This window comes from Platalea leucorodia, assembly GCF_965183815.1.
Source record: "Platalea leucorodia genome assembly, chromosome: 2".
Lineage (NCBI taxonomy): Eukaryota > Metazoa > Chordata > Aves > Pelecaniformes > Threskiornithidae > Platalea > Platalea leucorodia.
This window is the reverse complement of record NC_138824.1, coordinates 42,718,348-42,725,092: the sequence shown is the minus strand read 5'-3', so window position 1 is coordinate 42,725,092 and position 6,745 is coordinate 42,718,348.

Genomic DNA, 6,745 nt, shown 5'->3' with positions numbered 1-6,745 from the left:
GGGATTATTTTTTCATAATAACAATGGATGTGCTACATATATTGTAAAATGCAATTATTACACAAGTTAACCGGGATAATTATGAAGAGATTTTATTGTATTTTGATATTGAATTAGGAAGTACTTAAATATAGCAGAATGCCTTATCATAAATATACTTTCAAGATATAAAAGATATGATTTCTGACACTTTCAAAGGAATATAAAATAATATTTTGCTAAATCTTTCTTTCCTGCTCACAATTGCTTTATAGTAACACAAAGGTATAATATTGTGTAGCTTTGTGAATGCAGTGAATTCATTGCTTATAAATAGCCCTGCACAATAAAATTTTTCTGTTCAAGTGATAGATATTTATACAGCTGCAATTTTTATTTCATTTTACAAAGGACGGGAATTGCAAATTACATAAATAGCATACATTTTTATAGTTTTTTAAAAAATCTTTATGTTCCTCCGAACCATGTAAAATAGTTTCAAATAGCAGTGTACTGAAACAGTGGTAGCAATGCAGAATCACTAACTGATGAGAAATCATTTTTATCCAGAATTTCAGAGTATCCAACTCTGATCTCTAAAGCAGACATAAAATCTTTTTGCAGAAGCATGAATACTTGGTAATATAATTTTCACATAATGCAAGAAATGTAAAGATCTATTATCTACAGATTACATAATGCATTTATTCTTGCTATTTCTGAGTGAGTGAATAAGACATGACCTTTAGTCAAGATTTTTGACAGGTATTCTTTCTGCTGCTGTGCTTATTTTAATTCCTCAACATACTATTTTAGAGGACTGAGAAAAGTGAATAACTAAAATTTTCTGAAAGCTAGAATCTTTTTAAAATATTTTACATGGAGAATTCTTAACTTCTATTGGCATAACTTACAGCCCAGATATTTATCTACTTCTGTGCAAAATTAATGTAAAAAGTGAGTGGATCACAAAGGTAAATTTTAATATAACTATCCAATCTCTGAAATGCTAGCTTGTCGTATCCTAAGGCATCTGGATAGATTTTCATCATTTGGGATTGCCATAGAGATCTCCTTGTCTCTGGATATCAGAACAGCTTGTACATGAACAATTAATGCAACACTTATTTAACACTTAAAGTAATCATTAGCAAATAGTAGACTTAAATCAAGAAAAGTTTTTATGTGAAATGAAAAATGCAAAGATTGGATAATGATCTAATGTACTCTACCATTTCTTTTCTAGCTACCAACTTTTGCTGGGAATCTGTACATCTGGCTTCTCACATAATAGGGCTGTAATTATGTACAAAACATCAGTAAGATAGAAGAGAATGATGTAAACATAGCCAACAGGAAAAAAAAAAAAAAAAAATCAGAATATAAGTAGACTTGAAATCCACATTTTTCTGGGACTTATATACAAGAAAGTCACCAAAAATGTGGTCGATACAGTGCCAGATGTATGGAAGACTAAGACCTACTAAAGTGGAAGTTGACAGTCAGGTGGGATACCAGGATACCTCAGAATATCTTATATGGCACTAAGTACCTACAAATAGGCAAACAAATTGTCTTCACCTTGTCAATACATGTTAGGGGTTCTCTGATGATACTAATGGAATCACCTTCAGGGGATCAAGTGGAGAAACACCTAGACGGACTACAGAAGAAGACAAATGCAAAATATTTGTGACTATATCAAGTTTGGAGCACAATATGTAGATTGTGGTCTAAATAAACATAAGCAGAGGTTTCCTAAATAACTACAGAACTTATGAGTTAAATGGGAAGAAGTTGTCACCAAATAGTGGTGGCTACTCAGAAATTACTGGGATTTCAAACTTTGAACTATATACTTTGCCTGTACACAAGCCTTTCTTTAGTCACTGTCCTGGTTTCAGCTGGGATAGAGTTGATTTTCTTCCTAATAGCTAGTATAGTGCTGTGTGTTGGATTTAGGATGAGAATAATGTAGATAACACACTGATGTTTTAGTTGTTGATAAGTAGTGCTTACACCAGTCAAGGACTTTTCAGCTTCCCATGCTCTGCCCGGTGCACAAGAAGCTGGGATGGGGCACAGCCAGGACAGCTGACCCAGACTGGCCAAAGGGCTATTCCACACCACATGACGTCATACTCAGTATATAAACTGGGGGAGTTGGCCGGGGGGCAGTGATCGCTGCTCAAGGATGTGCTGAGCATTGGTCAGCAGGTGGTGAGCAATTGTATAGTGTATCACTTAATTTGTATATTATTATTATTATTATTATTATTACTACTACTACTACTACTACTACTACTACTACTACTACTACTACTATTATTACTACTCTTCTATTTTATTTTACTTTAATTATTAAACTGTTCTCATCTCAACCCACGAGTTTTCTCACTTTCACCCTTCCAATTCTCTCCCCCATCCCACCGGGGCAAGGGAGTGAGCGAATGGCTGAGTGGTGCTTGGTTGCTGTCTGGGGTTAAACCATCACAGTCACTTACAGTTCTTCAGATCACTTAAACATTGATGTCCAGTGCTATTCAAGGTGCTCTAGAGCTAACCAGACACATTGGCCTGGAAAGTGGCAGAGAGAATGCAGGGCCCTGGGGAGACCCTTGCCTTACTGAAGGTCATGGGAGGTCAACAGGGGAACCTCAAGCAACACTAGACGCTGGTGTGTGGGCAGTTGAATTGAGATCCTACTGGCTGTTCAGCTGAAAAGCTAGCTAGGTTCCTCTGGGGACATTGACAATAGTGTCACATTGGGATTCAACTGAAGGACTGATGTCTAGTGGTATCTGAAAAGACATAGCTGTGTCCTCCATGGTCTCCAGAAGCTTTTCCACCTTAATGTGGGGTAAACAATAATCCAAAGAAAATGTTACATTTGTACCAAAGATAAATTGAAACATCTCTATGTATATTTGAAACCTGTATTTTTAATTAAAAAAAAAAAATCAATCACATGACAATAGAAGCCTTTAAAGTGCATTTATTAAATCCCATATAATGCCTTGCCAATATTTAATCAATACCACAGAGTTACAATATTTTAAACAGTATTAATGGCGATGTAGCATTGAGGATAGTGATTTGAGGTGGTCCAGCACCCCACATGTTAATAACCTCACCACTTAATAACTTATTTCAACCTACAAGGGAAGTAGATATAAACCACCAAATTACCAGAATCACTGTGTTTATTCAGAGCATGTATCTATGACTTCAAAAAGGTGTAAGGAAATGGAAAACTGGATTGTGAAGGTCAAATTATTCCACAGAATAACTCCATTGATGCCAGTGGAATTATTATCAGTATGCATTTGCTTTCCTGTCATAAGTGGTATGAGGAAAAGAGAGAAACAGTTGTACAGAGCTTCTAAATTAGCTCCATCTCATCTCTCCCATCTCTTCTGTCCCAAATTAATTCACCTTGTCTTCCTTTGCTGCAAATAGCAAGAAATGAAAAACAACACAAACTACCATCGTGCTTCCTGAAATGCATTTGTCAGTGGCAATTTTGAGTGGAACATTTCCTCCCTAAACAGGTAGTTGATTAATTTGTTCATGTTTAAACAAGAACTCAAGAGGCAGAACCAAAATACATCTTTGTTTTTCAGATTGCACAACCTGGAATAGACACAGTCCCGATCAAACTGGGAAGGCCGAATAGACATGCAGCCGCACCTGTGTCATATGACATTGGCATGCATGCCATAAAAGCTATGGGGGAGAGAAGGAGGGGTGAAGAACTCTCAATCATTGTTTTTCCCTGCATTGCCTTAATGCAGACTAAGTGAGCTACATCTGCATCTATCCAAGGTGTCTCTGTTAAAATTAAATATTAAAGTAGTGTAATTTGAAGCACTCACTGGTTTTGCTAAAAGGCAAGCTTGGGCGATGGAGAATTTCTGTTTAAGGCTGTCCCAGTTTCAGCTGCGATATAGCTAATTTTCGTCTCGGTAGCTGGTATAGTGCTGTGTTTTGGATTTAGTATGAGAAAAATGTTAATAATACACTGATGTTTTAGTTGTTACTAATTAATGCTTACACTAGTCAAGGACTTTTCAGCTTCCCATGCTCCGCCAGGTGCACAAGAAGCTGGGAGAGGACACAGCCAGGACAGCTGAGCCAGACTGGCCCAAAGGCTATTCCATACCATATGACGTCATGCTCAGTATATAAGCTGGGGGAAGAAGAAGGAAGGGGGGGATGTTCAGAGTGATGGCGTTTGTCTTCCCAAGTAACCGTTACGCGTGATGGAGCCCTGCTTTCCTGGGGATGGCTGAACACCTGCCTGCCAATGGGAAGTAGTGAATGAATTCCTTGCTTTGCTTTGCTCGCGCGTGTGGCTTTTGCTTTACCTATTAAACTGTCTTTATCTCAACCCACGAGTTTTCTCACTTTTACTCTTCTGATTCTCTTCCCCATCCCGGGGCGGGGCGGGGGCGGGGGCGGAGGAGGTGAGTGAGCGCGCGGCTGTGTGGTGCTTAGTTGCTAGCTGGTGTTAAACCATGACAAAGACCAACTCTGAAGAGCTAAGTCTAGTCTACCAACTCTAAATGCTCATACATTGTGATTAGGCATTGGACACGGCCAAATAGAAAGTCTGGTACAGGTTAATGCATTCCTCTTGCTAAGCTGTTTTGTTTGTTTGTCTCGGTACCTGGCACAAAAAGACACTTGTTGAAACTGCTTTCCCCAGCTCACTCAGTGCTTTTGGACTAAAACTACTTATGTCAAGAAGAGCCCACACTGCTTCAATGGAGATACTTATCTTTTTTCCAAATGATCTGATATGAAATGTTTTCTAGTTTCTCTTACTGCTATGGCTTGCATATGTGTTCTGATAGAAGCAAAATATATATTCTGACAAAAAATACAGAATGTGTTTTTTTTATTTATTTATCTATGGACCAGTTGTGAAAGTCTATCTAAATATACTGATTTTGGAAGATTGTGAGAATATTACTGATGAAAACAAACACACATAAAAGATATTTAGTAAACTCTTCCCCAGTAGTATTTTTTTCCTTAACTGGGAAGAAAATTGCTGTAATATTAGAACTGAAAAGAAAGAAATCATAAATCCAAATACACAGAAACAAATAAAACCTGAAGGAATAATAATTTCTCAGAGAAAAGCAATGCCATAAGAAGTGAGCTATTATTTAAAAATAAATCTGTGAAGCACAATGCAAGACAAAGCCAAATTGTATATGCAATTATTTTGGATGTGCAATAGAACTAGTTTTAAAGGTTCATTGGCAATTGTCTGTTCAATTAAGCTTGTAGTACTGCACACCCAAATACCCTGTGTCTAATCCTCGGACTAATAGTTGAAATTGCTCCTGAGGTAGTATTTCCATGTGTTTGCATTTATGCAATTGCACATTAGTGTAGCTTAAAATCCATGCTTTAAATGGAGTATAGTATAGCCACAAGATAGTACTCAGTCAAGAGGACAAAGTAGTCAGCTTGCTTTCTGTTAAGGAAGAGTAAAGAAGACAATATAGGAACTAATATGAAGAAATGTATAATGTTATAGAAACTGAGACACCATAATAGCCAGCACAGTCTGGCACAGTCACTGAGGGTTTGGTTTTTTTCATTTTCATTGGAAAATTTTAGAATTTTAGAAAACATTTTGTTATTGAAGCATTTTGATTGAAAAGTCAATAGATTTATTCTGGAATAAATGAAGCCAAGATGTCTCATAGATTGTTCATTCAAATATTTTATGTTCACCTTCTCCACTAATCTTGAGACCTGGTTAGAATACGTGCTATACCTTTTTCATGGCAAAAAAAGTAGTGGTAAGGAATCATAGAAACAGTGAGTCAGTGGATGTGGCAAATAGAGGAAAGTATAGAAAAAGACAAGAACTTACAACATATATTTTTTAGCAGAATTCACAAAAAAAATTTGGAAATTACTGATGAAAAAAATAGATTTTCAATGGACAGCAGTCTTTGCAGTTTTTAAAAAAGACCTCAATAACAGAAATGTCTCCTGAAAAAGTTATTTGAAAGAAGATACATAATTTGTCTATTTTCTTACATTTAAGAAATTCATCCTCTGAAACAAAATGTATTTTAAACAGACTTGAGGTTTCATTTTGGTTTAAAGGCTTTCAGTTGAAGAAAAATAAAACAAAAATTCAAATGAAAATGATCTTTATACTGTGAAAATATCGCCTGAAGTTTAATTGCTAAATATTCATATAGTTGAAGGATGCTAACTACTGAGAAAGAGACAGTGAGAAAAAGAAGGAAGGAACTACTTCTGAAGAGTGGCTAACTTGTGGAGTTGAATGCTTCCCTAGACATCACCTGATTACAGTAGCAGAGCACCTGCCTTTCTCCCACATAGACACCTGCACTTGAGAACTAAATTTATGTGTTTATGATTTGGAGCTGAAACCCACTTAAAATTTCTAGTGTTCAAATTTTAGAATTTAGCTGAGTTGGCTTCTGATTAATATATACTTATCCAATGGTACTAAAAATGTTAAAGTAGAAGCAAACTCTCCATCTGTGGAGGCAGCCTGTATGAAAAAGAGTTCTTGTTATAGTTTATACTGTTTCTTTGATTTTCTGCATTTAGAAGACTTAAATTTAATGACTGCCATTAACCATAAATACCGCAGTAGTTAATCCTGTACTCAAGCTGTAAATATATCTAGCAGTTGTGGGTATTGAATTAGTAATAGTCTACTCCTTAGGCTCTCAGGCTGTATCTATAAAAGAATTTTTGTTGGAAG